At 40.3% G+C, this 14079-nt stretch overlaps 1 protein-coding gene across 3 annotated transcripts in view; it reads left to right on the top strand.

The window, feature by feature from the left end:
- ZBTB20 (zinc finger and BTB domain containing 20) overlaps positions 1-14079 on the top strand; it is a 1375461-nt gene that overhangs the window by 63115 nt on the left and 1298267 nt on the right. For all 3 annotated transcript variants that reach the window (XM_085621157.1, XM_085621156.1, XM_085621158.1), the window contains exon 2: positions 11753-11912. The gene's annotated coding sequence lies outside the window, so the exon portion shown is untranslated. The remainder of the gene's footprint in view (positions 1-11752; positions 11913-14079) is intronic.

The following is a 14079-nucleotide window of genomic DNA, read 5'->3' on the forward strand; positions in this document are numbered from 1 at the left end:
GTTATCCAAATCAGGTGATGAGGAGCCTAAAAAAACATTATGAAATGATAAACTTAGATTACAATTAAAAATATTCATGCAAGTTGACCAAACCGACTCCCAAAAAATCAAAACATTGGATCAATCATAAAGTAGATGTCTCAAAGTGCCGGTATGCTTAGAACAAGACCAGCATAGTGGAGACGAGGAAGGGGAGAACTTGGATATGCAAACAGGAGTAATAACAGCTCTATTGTAAATAAAATAAAAAGATTGAGTTATACGGGCAGCAGCAGAAATTTTAAATAATTTAGACCATAATTTATCCCAGACATAGATAGAAAATGAAAGGGATAAATCTATTTCCCACGCAAGTTCAATAGTTGATTTAGGTCTCTCAGTTATATGCAACAACAGTAGTTTATAAACAAGAGCGGCTTTAGGTTTATGCACAGGGATTAGACTGTATAAAGGTGTTGGGGGAGTAAGGGGTGGTAGGGTAGCAGGAAGGTCAAAAGAAACTAACTTTAATTGTAAAGCAGCTGAAATTAAAAGATATTCATTAAGAGAGGTATCAGGTATTTGAAAACGTGTTTGCAAATCATGGAAGGGAATAACAGAGTGTTGAAGGATTAATTGATGCACAAAAATAATACCCTTCTCCTTCCAATGTTTGTAATAGAATGATTTACCCTTGTATTTGAGAAATTTATTATACCAGATAGTAGAAGATAAAAAGCATTGAAATGGAGTTAGACCCTTAGTGAATGTATTATACAATAAATTTTGGGAATATTTTATAATAGGGTCATTAGAGATGAAAGTACAATTAGACATATAAATCACATTCTGAAAAGAAAAATCCTTTAGAGAGGAACGCTCAAAAACATTCCATCTTGGTATAGGGGTATCAGCAAAATCAAAGGATAAAGCAAAGGATTGTTTGATTAGAAAGGCTGAGTGATAGGCCTTAAAATCGGGAAAACGTACTCCACCTTCAGACTTAGGGCGTTTAAGTTTTGTAAGAGCAATATGTGGGTGCTTCTTATTCCATAAAAATTTTACACAAATGGAATTAACTTGTGAAAAATATGAAATGGGAATGCGAATAGGCAACATAGACAATGTTTAAAGGACATGAGGTACAATCATCATTTTAATAGTATCTAACCTACCCCACCAAGAAAGATAAAGTGGGGTCCAAGTAAGAAGCAAAGATTGAATTTTAGTGATTAATGCAGCAAATGTATATCTAATTGTGGCAGGTAGAGAAGCAGAGAACCAAATACCTAGGTATTTAAGTTTTGTGGGGCACCATGTAAAATTAGTATCATTAAATATATATTGATAACATAACGAGTTCAGGGGTAAAACTTCTGTCTTAGAGAGGTTTAACTTATAACCAGAAATGCTGGAGTATAACTGAACCTCATCCAAGAAGGGGGGAAGGGAAGTAAGAGGATTAGACATATATACCAATATATCATCTGCATATGCTGATAATTTAGTTTCTAAAGAGTTATGGGTAAAGCCAGATATATGAGCATTAACCCGAATACGCTCAAGGAAGGGTTCGAGGCAAAGAACAAACAACAAAGGGGAAAGAGGACAACCCTGACGCGTACCACGAGACAAAGAATTTTTTTTTTAAAAGTGATTATTTACAAAAATACTGGCCCGTGGACAGGAATATAATAATTTAATATAGGAAATGAAAGTCGGACCAAAACCAAACCATTGGAGGGTTCTAAACATAAATTGCCAATTAATACGGTCAAAAGCCGTTTCGGCATCTAGAGATAGCGCTGCAAGAGGAGATTTGAATTTTTTTGCATGAGAGATAACATTTGCAAACATTCGAGCATTATCTGCCGCTAATCTACCCTTAATAAATCCAACTTGATCAGTCTTAACCAATAACGGAAGAAGACCATCAAGACGAATAGCAAGAATCTTTGCAAATATCTTACAGTCATACTTAATTAATGAAATAGGGCGATAGTTTTTACACAGGGAATGATCTTTGTCAGGTTTGGGAATAAGAATTATTAAAGCATCCATAAAAGAGCCAGAGGCCTTAGCATCATCAATAAAGGAATTAAACAGTGTCAGAAGCTTAGGAACAAAAATCGATGCAAAGGTAGAATAAAATTCAACCGAAAAGCCATCCGGCCCTGGAGCTTTTGATTTTTTTAAGGATTTGATAGCAATAGTAATCTCTTGGGCAGTAACCGCATCCTCCAATGAATCAAATTCACCGGGTAAGGATGGGGGAGAGGGAAGGCCTGAAATTTTTTTTTCTAAATTTTGAGTAGAAGGATTCGTGTCATCAGAGTAAAGGGCCTCATAATAATCATGAAAGATATTAGCAATGTCGTCATCTGAGGACACAAACGTTTAGTGGATTCATTTAAGATGGGACCAATATTTTTACTTTCAGATTTGATTTTTAAAAAGTTGGCTAACATCTTACCGGCTTTATTTTGGCCACCATGATATTTAGATTTAATTTTAAGGGGAATATTACAAGCTTCAACTGTCGCAAGTTTGTTAAGTTCAGATTTGGCCTTAATTAGCTCATGAAGTGCCGAGGGTGATTTGGAAGTGAAGTAATTATGCTCCAGTAATTTAAGCTGTTGTAGTAAAGCTGAATATTTACTCCGAGCAATTTTCTTTTTCTTAGATACATAAGAAATAGTAAATGCCCGAAAGGAGGCCTTAAAAGCATCCCAATTATTGGAAACAGAGGTTGCTATGGGATTATTAAACATGAAAAACTCTTTAATAAAGGAAGTAGCTTCTGTAATTAAAGTAGAATCCGATAATAAAACATTATTAAGCTTCCAGCGACTAAATTTTGGGGAGTTTAACGAAAGATCCAAAACAGTAAGGACTGGTGCATGATCAGAGATGAAAATTGACCCAATCTCCGAGGATTGAATAGATGGGAGTAGGGATTTACTGACTAGAATATAATCAATCCTGGACCGTGTATGGTGCACATTGGAAAAAAACGTAAACTCAAGAGAGTCCGGGTTACAAGTCTTCCAAACATCAAATAAAGGACAAGAGGTAATGGCCGATTGAAAAGCTTTGTGGGATTTGTCTGGATGAAACTTGGATTTAGATTGTCTATCAGAGAAGGGGTCAATCCATTGGTTAAAATCACCAGCAATAATAATATTAGGACAGTCGAAGGAGGAAAGTAGAACCTTAATGTTATGCCAAAATTTGGGGTCTGGTTTAACCGGACCATAAATATTCAATAAGACCAAATCCTTGCCTTGCACAACAACCCTGGCCATTACCCATCGTCCATCAGCATCATTTTGCGTTGATACAATTTGTACAGACAAAGACTTATGAAACAATATAGCAACACCCCCTTTTTTACTAGAGGCAGGAGAGTAAACAACTTGACCTAACCATTGTCTTTTTAACTTAAGTGATTCCGCTTCAGTACAATGTGTTTCTTGAATGAAAGATATTTGAGAATTTAATTTGGATAAATGAGAAAGTACCTTCTGTCTTTTGACGGGGTTTGCAAGACCACGAACATTCCACGTGACAAAGTTACACATAATGGAGGAGCGGAGGGGTAAAATACGTAAGGAGATGGTACACTTCAGGGATACACTAAAAAGAGAGAAACACCAAAACTGATCAAAATAAAAAAGTATACAATAAAACAATACACAGTTCCAAAGGACATATGCAGTAAACAGCACATTATCAAATGAGTAAAAGGACATATAAGAGAAAAAAACAACAAGGCGAAAAAAGAAGGAGAGAGTAGAAAAAGGAGTAAAAGAAGATAGATCAAGGAGAGATATCCAGATCTAAAAGAAAACAACAATAACAGATGCATGGGGCGTAACAGCACCGACAAAAGACGGAACGACAGAGAAAAAGGTAAAAATAGAAAACTGAGAAACAGCCATACTAAAAGAGAGAGCTAAAAGATGCGAGGACATTAAGGAGGAGAGGAAGAGCCAGTTGCAGAGAGTGAAGATAGGTTTTGAAGAAACGATTTCAGTTTAAGAGGGTCATCAAAAGAACGAGTGGAGCCTTCATGTGTGATTTTACACAAAGATGGATGGAGGATGCCATAACGAATATTCAACTGTCTCATTTGAGGACGAAGCGCCAGAAATTCCTTCCTTCTTGCGTTGGTAGCATTAGATAAGTCTTGTGAAATAAAGATGTTGTGCCCCGACCAAGTAAGGTGACGTTTTGTTTTGGCAGCTGAAAGGACTCGCATTAAATCAGTAAATTCCAAAAACAACATGATAATACCTCTAGGTTTAGAAGCATTAGGTTTAAAACGTCCAAGTCTATGAGCACGTTGAATATTTAATGCAGGTTCAGGGGAAATGCCTAAGAGCTCAGTCAGGAATTTCTTCAGGAAGAGAAGCAAATCAGGACCCTCCAGATTTTCTGGTAGACCATAAAGGCGCAGGTTGTTGCGCCTATTACGATTTTCAAGGTCCTCAGTGTGAAGCTTAAGACGTTGGATTTCCTGTTCCAAAATTGGAATTTTAGTAGAATTATCCTGAACATCAATTATACGTTGCTCCATATCGAACACCTTAGCTTCCATAGTAATCCATCTATCCTCAATTAGTTGGAGCTTCTCATTAGTAGTGGCCATGAAAGATTTATGACCCCTCACTTCATCCAAGATAGTGTCCAGAACAGGATTTTTAGAGGATAGTATGGGTGAGGGAGGGTCATTCTTGGCTCTCTTGGGTTTGGTACCAGATGATAATGCTCTAGCTGCAATTGAAGCTTCATTAGCCATCTTGAAATGATAAGACGGTCGAGAAGTGATTCTCAATAAGGACTTCCGCCTGCCCATACGCCTGATGAAAACACCGCACTCCTCAACAAGTCTTCAGGGACCAAAAAAAAGAAAAAAGCCAAAAAAGATAGCATGTGCGGTGAAGAGCGTCACCTTCCGTCAACACTCTGGTAATAATAGACACTCGTGAGCAAAACAACGTCCCAAATTAATAAAAATGTCAAATCACCAAGAGGCTAGGAAATGCAACAGAAATAGATCAAAAAGATTAAACCAGGCACGTGCTGAATATAAAACAGAGAGCCAGAGAAAGGAGAAAAGAATGCAACTGGCAACACCTCTGAAGTATCTCCGTATTTAAATTAAAGAGTACATGCTGCGACTTGAACACGAGGTGAGGAAGAGAAGAACATATTCACCAGCTGTTGCGAGGCATGGTAGAAGGCAACAATTATCCCTTATTCAAATATAGCATGTGGCATTAAATAAAAATAAAAAAAACATTGCCGCGCGTTCATATCATGAAACGCCGGATTACCTCGCAGCATGAAGCAATCTACGAGCGGCCGGCAAAAAATGGAGGCCGCCGCTCGCATTCCACTGAGGAGAAAACACCGCCACTGCTACCGGGTCCAGAAATGCAGAATCCAGGATCGGAACGACCACAATCGCCGCACCGACCCTTCAGCGCTCCGAAACCATCCTCAAAAAGCCTCCAGAGGCCAAACAACAGGCTGCAGCAACCAGGATATCTCCGCGTTCGAGCGGAGCTCAAAACCAAGTCGCCATCTTCTCGCGGCGCGAGACCACGCCCCTCCCACGGCGCGAGACCACGCCCCTCTCTTAACCTCTTAACCTGTTCATCCAGTGTGGTTCTTCTGCCTTTTTTACAGTGACATTCTGTCTCTATGTTGTTTGGAATAAGGTTTATTTGTCAACTGTATCCTTGTTCATGGTCAATTCGTTGATGGTCAATTCGTTATTATCTGTATATGAATCTATTGTATGTTTCTTTATGCCTTAATAAAAAAAGAAAAGAGATGTGAACTACCCAGTCTACCTATTGAAGCCTGAATTAAACTAGTGATTTGTTCCCTGACTTAGGCATTCCCGTAAATAATCCTCACTAACTCTTGTTTACCATCTCAGGAGTACAGAGGAGTCAAAAAGCTCACTTTACCTGGAAGTCGCTAAGTTGAAGTATTCCCATGCAAAATGGCAAACTTGCTCAACATCAGCAGGGCCGGACTGGCCGTAGCGGGCACCGGGCAATCCCCCGGTGCGCCTCACGGGTGGGCGCCGGTTTTGGGCCCCTGGGGGCCGTTTTGTAGCATAGCTGCAAAATCGGCCCTGTAACAAAATTGGACGAAAACCGGCCCTGACAAAGAGCTCGGCGGCACCCCCCAACCCCCTGCTGGGGGGGAGGGGGGTGGCCGAGCACTTTGCCAAGGCCGGTTTTGGTTCCCAGTCCGGCCCTGAACATCACAGACCTGACCCATTCTACTCTCTTTCATGAGAACTTCAAAAACCTGTTTCTTACAATTATTCCTGACTAGCACTAAGATATCTATCTGGGCTACAACCACAGATTTGTTTTAATTTTCAACGCAGATGCATTTTTAGGCCTCTGTATTAGCCTTCAAATTGCAGTGTATCTTGGATTTCGATTTTCCAAAAAGTTCTTCTGTAGTAGATTAACGTTCCATGTAACACACATTAATACTTTTTGTAGTACTTCCATGTAAAATTGCTAAATATGGTGAATTAACAATGTGGGCCTGGTTTGATCATTCATGCTCGCTAGCATCAAAAAAGAAATGACTTGCCCTAAATGCCTCCCCAAAAGATCGATCCCTGGTTACAATCCGTAGGAAGCAATATAAGGAAGCACTGTCTGCCAGGAAGAAGCAACTACAAGAGGAGGCCTGGTCAAAGCTCAAAGAAACTGCAGCCACAAACAATTGTGTTTTATTCTGCCCTACACTTAATTCCCCTTTTCTTAAAGATAATACATCTCCTGATTTAGATACAGACGTACCAATGCAAGCATAGGTCAACCTTTTTTCTAGTATTTTTAGTCAATCATTTAATTTAGTTCACTCAGGTAAGGACCCATTTCAAACATATACAACTCCTAATGGGAGTCGGTTATTAACGATCTCTCTAGATGAAGTTGTAAGGGCTAATGAGAAAAGTGCTAGCGGGAAAGCAGCAGGACCAGATAGAGTCCCGGTTGATATGTGTAATTATCGACCGGAACTATGGGCTCCTATTTTGACTCAAGTATTGAATGCAGGATATATTTTGAATATATATAGTAGATATATTCCTATAACCCAAGCAGAATCATTGGTAATTTCGATTTTTAAAACGGGCTCTAAAGGTGAAGCCAAATGCTACCGCCGCATTTCCCTCCTAGACTGTTCCACTAAGATCTTGGGTAGAGTAATCCTAGAAGGATTTGAACAATGGGCTGAGGATAATAGAGTACTCACAGAGTCACATTATGGGTTCAAGAGGGGTATGGGAATGGTAGAACAATTTGTTAATTTAGATCTCTTTATACGGAAATACACAAGGGCCAAGATTGTTCATGTATTCTTTTGTTTTGTTGCCTTGTCCAGTGCTTTTGATTTGGTAAATCATTGAATCCTGCGGCAACTTTGTCCTTGATGGGAGCACCGTCAAAAATAGTGTCATTGTTATCCGAATTGTACAGGAATTTGTCAGCCAGGGTGCGCTATGGTCCCAATTGGGAGTGCTCTCCACTGTTTAGGATTTGGAGAGGAGTCAGGCAAGGGTGTATATTTGCACCCTTCTTGTTTTCTTTATTTATAAACAACGTGGATAGCTTACTCTAGGGACTGGCCGCCGATTCTCCACAAGTCAAAAGAAGGCCAGTCCCTGTTCTCCTATGCTGATGACGCTGTCCTTTTCTCAAGGGATACAAATGGCCTGCAAAGACGGATAGATCTCTTTGCGGCCTTCATGGAGGACAGGGATCTTAAAATAAACATGAAGAAAACCTACACGATGATCTATGGCTAGGGTCCCCAACCTTTGCTGCAATTAGAGCTACTTACGTTCTATGGAAATCATCTCAAACTACTAATATTATTGTCAGGATAATAGTGACCAAATCATACAAGATTGCATTAGTGTCCAACCCACGCAAGATTGTCATCAGTCGTCAGCTCAGTGCATCAGGCAGGCTTGCCAGCATGTGGATAGTGCATAACAGCCATATCCAGAATGTCCCCGGCACCAAGGTCATTAATAATATGAGCAATAAGTTCTCCCCATTGCAGCATGTTTTGATGCTAATATGTTTTAAATATTTTTCAACCATTGTTTTCCAAACATACCCGTACGAGTTCTGAATACATACATTTTTGTCTCGAACACACACTTTTCAATTTTGGAATAAATATATGAATTCAACCAAGGAAAGGCTTCTATTTTAGTAGGCTGGGCTGCACACAGGAGAGCTACTTACACGTAGCTGGGGAGCTACCATTAACTCACGAGCTACTCGTTGAAGAAGCCTGATGTATGGAAAGGGAGCTTGTCATTCACGTGCTCATTAAATCAGTGGCGCCAATTGAAACAGCTACTTAATTTTCCTAACTGGGTATTCTCTAGCTCTAATGGTTCCAGGACCAAGCATATAGAAAATAACAGGCTAAAGATGATATTTACCTGCGAGAGCATTTGTAGGTTTGCCACTAAGCTAGTTTGTAAACCAGTTCGGGAGATGGTCTCAATATATAGAGTATTCAAATGTGCATCTGCACTTCTTATGGGAGTGGGTTGTGGGTTTCCACAGAATCCAATACTTTACAAATGGAAGAGAATATATTTCTTCAACAGCTGCTTGCCACATCACTATCTACGTCAGCCTGCATAGTACGCAGGAAATTCTTCATGCAATATATGGGGGAGCTACTAGCAATACAGCCCGTCCGTTGCGGCATTCTATTTGGAGCAAAAAAGAGATCAAGTGTTAATGGCCGACCTAATGTGTGTCTATTTTTGTCACTAAACGCTTACACTTTACATTATCGCAAGATTGATTAGATGCCCCTATTCCAGAGTGTATTTGCTAATTCTTAGACCTCATCGCCTGCCAGTTTGTAAAGCCCTGCCTGTATAGCAAGGTGCCAATCTGGTCGAGATCCAAGGTGGACATTAGCGTTGGAATAGTCAGTACTGTACTTGCTCCCAATCGCCAAGAAACGGGTTGCTCCAAAGTCGGGTATTGTTGCAGAACACTGAACAGAGCATTTAATTTCCTCGCGGTACGATTACATGTAGTGCTAATACAAAGAACATGTCACAATAACATACAAATAGAAAGAAAGTTATGTTGATATGTTACATGCATACACAAAGACGTTCTGTTTACAAGACTTTCAATGACTTTAACGCGGTCACAACTGCATAACTATAAGGGTCACTTAGCCTGTCACACTTGAACCTGTCTGCACACGCAGCTTGGCCTACAAGTGGATTCTAGTGGCAGTGTAACACAGAACACCAATCGTGTCAGCGACGTGCTGTAACCAAAATAGATCTGTGTGGCAACTCTCGATTCAAGCCCGGGTAACCGTATGAAGCGATGCCCCTCCCTCTGACACTGTAGAACAATCTGACACAAGGAGATACATGCATATGTAAGTTGCACAACTTTGAGAGTATGTAGGGAAATGGGCATCTCCTCATCTCTAAGCCACCCACCATTAGAATCTCAAAGAAAAGCTCTATAATTCCTCTCAATGTGCTGATGTGTTAGAGAGCCACGGACATCTAGATAAAGCAACCGACCTTCAATGCTTACACTGCTTATTTCATTTTGAATTCTTATAAAACTCTCTCATCCGTTGAGGGTACCAGTGCGCTCTACTGGAGAACAACTAGAGATGATTGGCCTCCCTTTCAGCGAAACAGAACGCACAGATAAACAGAATGAAACCATTCATATAAACATATTTTGCTATACATCAGTTTATTTCCCATAGAAGGAGGAAGTAACGGAAACATTACATTGTAGCCAGGAAACGGAGGAGGGAGAAATATGAGGGGTGAAAAGAGGTCGACAATTAAAAAAAAATGAGAACCGAAATGGTATTAATAGGGGAGGAGAGAAAGTAGACAGGAAAGCTTAGAAGGAAGAATGGGTGAAGTTGTGGGAACAGAGAGAGCGAGAGAGCGCTGTTGGTTCCAGTGAGGGGGCAGATCTAAGGGTGGGCAAGATGTAGCTTTAACAACGTTTTCATATGTATTCAAAACTGGAAGATTCTACACATCGCAAATTTTCCAAGTGCCGGAGCAGCACCAGATAAAACTTGATTTACGGGGTTTTGGGTTCTAAATTTCCTTGTTTACAGATGTAGGTTTTGCAGACTTACAGATTTTATTTTGACCTGCTACCTTAAAAGTGATCTGAAGATACCCAGGTCACTACAGTTGTAGTACTTTATAGAGGGTACAGTCTATCTTAAATTTAACCCTGGTTTCAAGAGATGGCCAATGCAGTTCTCTGAGCACAGGATAGATGTGGTCATATTTTCATGCACACGAAACAAGCATTAGAGAGGAGTGGAGCACAGCTTTGACGGGAGTGGGGAATGTGGGGTACCCATCAAAAGAGTATTTCCACAGTCAATTCTGAATGCATTTTCCACCAGAACAAGTCAAACGTCATTTGTAAGAAGCAATTATATGAATTTCTTGATCAAGTGCTGCAGACCATTGGCTTTGGATGCAATGTGCCAAATCGTTGCTGCCTTTGGTAGATGTGAATCCAAACACAGATGGGTAAAGGTTGCTATCTGGTTTGTAATTCAATTTTTGTGGGCAATGAATGAATTCGTTTCTTTTTTAACAAATCCAGCTTTAGGAAATTAGAAGAGATCCAGTTCTGGGGTTCTGTCATGCAAGTTTTCACATTAATAGTAGAAAAGGTATTCAAGACTTTAAGTTGATCTGTGTATCATCTGCATATTGGTGGATGGCCACAACTGCCACTTCGATCACAAATCTGTATCCTGTGTATTTAGGAGAAGAAAAAGCACCCACTCTAGAAATATGTGCCAGTAGCTCTGCATAAATTCAGAACAACCAGGCTGAAGAAGAACAACACCGACTCATTAAAAGTACAGATGTCATTTAAGGTTCTCTAGAGGGAATCAAAATGTTGATGTGGAGTGAAAAAGTAGAATTCAGTCTCACAGTGAGTCTCAATATTTAATTAAATGTATCCCATGTGCATATTTTATATATTAAAGGAATATATTAAACCTCTTTCTTAAAAATTCCAAAATATCTATATGTTCACATGAATCGTAACTCAACATTTTACATAAATACGAAAGTATCAAAAAAAGGGTACAGTTGAGCTTTGCAACAGCCAACAAGTGTTTCACGGTACTCGGACCACTTCTTCAAGTCAGTTATGACGATCTGAACCTACTTGCTTTTAGAGGTACTGCAATCAGGTTTTAGGCTTAATGAATGGTGTGATGTTCTAAATGGTATCAAGTAAAAACAACCCATTGTTTCAATACATATATTAGATCTGGAACCAACTGAGATTTCCTCACGCAAGTGTTAATTTGTTCATAATGTAGGAGGGCTGTTTCAATTAAAACAAATAACTGTCTCCATGACCACGTCTCTCCTGAACTTTCATTGATTAGTGGCCACAGTCGATCGCCTCTAATGTGGTTTTTCAAAAAAACGATCCTATAGAATTCCCCTTTACTGTTTTGAAAATTCCTGCCTGTCATGTAAGAAGGTGTCTATGAGCACCGGATAGAAAATCTAATTGCAGGCTGGCTCGGGAGTTGGCCAGCATCAATTCATATTCAGCTTGTGTTGCACGATGCTCAGTAGGATGTGTGGGGGTTGGGTGTGGAGATGTCTATGCACCATCCTAACAGACATAACATTTTAATTATTTTCAATTTCTAGGTCAATTACTGCTTCAGCTGGCAGCTCAAAGAGGGGCATAATTCCCACCCTGCCGATTCCAAACCGTTTTGCCTGTGTCATCTCCGTGTTGTCCCTCTCCAGAGCCTTGCAAAGTGGCTGCTAGATCACCTTTGGTGTGAAAAGGGTCTTGCACTATCAGGTATTTGCCTTTCCACTGTTGTCTTGTACAACATACATTATTTGGACATGTTTGAGCTTTCATGTGTTTGTCTTTCTGTATCCTATTTTTTTCTGCACTATCTTTTTGGCACATTTACTGTTGATGCAGTTCATGTATGTTATTTGTTTATTGTCCGCCATGGTTCTTCTAGCTTTTTCTTCATGCTTTCTCAATTTGGTTCTAAGGCGGAATTTGACACTAGGATAGCCACTCGGGCGTTGATAACAATTTTAATAGGTAGCAATAAAAACAAAAGAGATTGCACAGCTGTTTACATAAGTGTATAGATTGAACTTTTCCCACATGGTATCTTAGAAAGCATCCTGTTTAAAATGAGGAACACTTGATATCAACTAATTGTGGTGGCTTGCAGAAACCTTTCAACCAGATATTTACACCTGCTTCCAATTACACAACGTTTTGAATGCAAAACCCTTTTTGTTACCTACGAGTTTCAGTCTATTATCATTCAGTTTGAATAAGTTTCCACTGCACGACTTCCAGTTGAACCACCATATTTGTATTTTGTTTACTGGCTGTACTGAGAGCTACCATTTGGACTAATCTGCCTGCTTCAAGGAAGACCATCCAAAACTGTCTCTCCTTCTGAAAAAAGTAAAAAGCTGGTTCCTCAAGCTTGTGATTAATTTGTCTTCAAGGCACTCTTTCTCCTTCTTTCTTCTTGTTAAATCTTCCTCCCATAACCATCCGCGCTGTGGGTTGTTAACCCAAGAACTTTGGCCTCTAAGACATGCAACCCATACATGCGCAATGCATGAACCTAAATAGATGAATTTGCTCGAATTCAGCGTTACCAGTTTTTATTACAAATGATTTATTTAAAAAAACAGCCTGCTCGCAGGTGAGTTGGGCATTAACATATGCCATATTCTCGTGATGCATTAATAAATTCAATTTTACGCAATTATCTTTCATAAAAGTATCAGATAATGTAGAAAGCCTCTTCTGGCATTTGTCCAACCTTTGGGGTACACGCCTTACACATTTTCGGCTTAACTCTCAAACCAATCTGATTGGCAATGGTAGCTGGCCTGCCGCTGAGCTTGGTCTGCAAATGCTATCTGGGCCTTGGGGTGCTCCCATCCTTTCTGCATTTTCAACTGGTCTGACCACTTGGTATTCCAATTCTCACTGGGTTGAAAGACTACCTTTGGCCATCGGAAGCACTATTGCTATGTGTCTGATTGTTAGATTAGATCTCATTTCAACTGCAACTTTTTACTTTTCCGTGCACACTTCGCTTTGCCCTTTTTCCAGATTTGGATGAGTCAGTCAAGCATCCTTCCACCAGTGCTGTGTGTGAGCCAACTGTGTCCACTTAAATCGTTTCATCCGAAGGCTCTTCTAATTCTAGCATTATTTTAATGATGTTGGCAGTCAAAGTGCCTGTGTCTTACACACCCTTTTCCTTAGAATCGTAGCCTCTGTTTTGGCAAACTTCTTGCCAGGCTTTGCTTTCTACGGCCTGTGCAACCCCAACCACCCTTCAACTTCCTGCCCAACGTGAAAATGGGGAGGGTGATTGTCCATGATTTTGCATACATCAGTGCGCCATCATCCAGCACCAGGGCCCTCATTGGGTTTAATCTCTAGCCCGATCTGCCCCCTGCATGAATTAGGCCTTCTTTATTGTCAGTAGCTTGAAAGCTCTATATAAGCAATATAAATATATTATTTAAAGTGCTCCATGTATTTTAAGGAAAGGAGGTGCATGGCTCCCTTGCCCGAGCTAATAGGGGACCCAGGGACCCCACCCCTTGGGGCCTTTTAAGTGGAGGGTGGCACGCAGCTCACTTCCCCAAGTCATAAGGGCTCTGGGACCACATCCCCCAGGGTCAAAACATATACATCTAAAAGAGACTTCTGGCCACAGATTCCTTACCTTAAAATTATCCCCAGGCCTCAGACTGGCTCTAGAAAGTTTTCGTGAGCAGTACTCCTGCACGCCGGTAGGTGGTATCATTTGGCTCCTTATATTATATAGGCGCCCCACCAGCGTGCTGACATCAGTTATTTGCGTTCCGCGACAGTCAGCGTTGATCGAAAGAGGGCTACCCCTAGTCACTTTTTGACTAGACTTTTCTTGACTCTTGTCGAAGTCTTTTTAAGACGCTGCGACGGTCTC

This window comes from Triturus cristatus, chromosome 8 (assembly GCF_964204655.1).
Source record: "Triturus cristatus chromosome 8, aTriCri1.1, whole genome shotgun sequence".
NCBI lineage: Eukaryota > Metazoa > Chordata > Amphibia > Caudata > Salamandridae > Triturus > Triturus cristatus.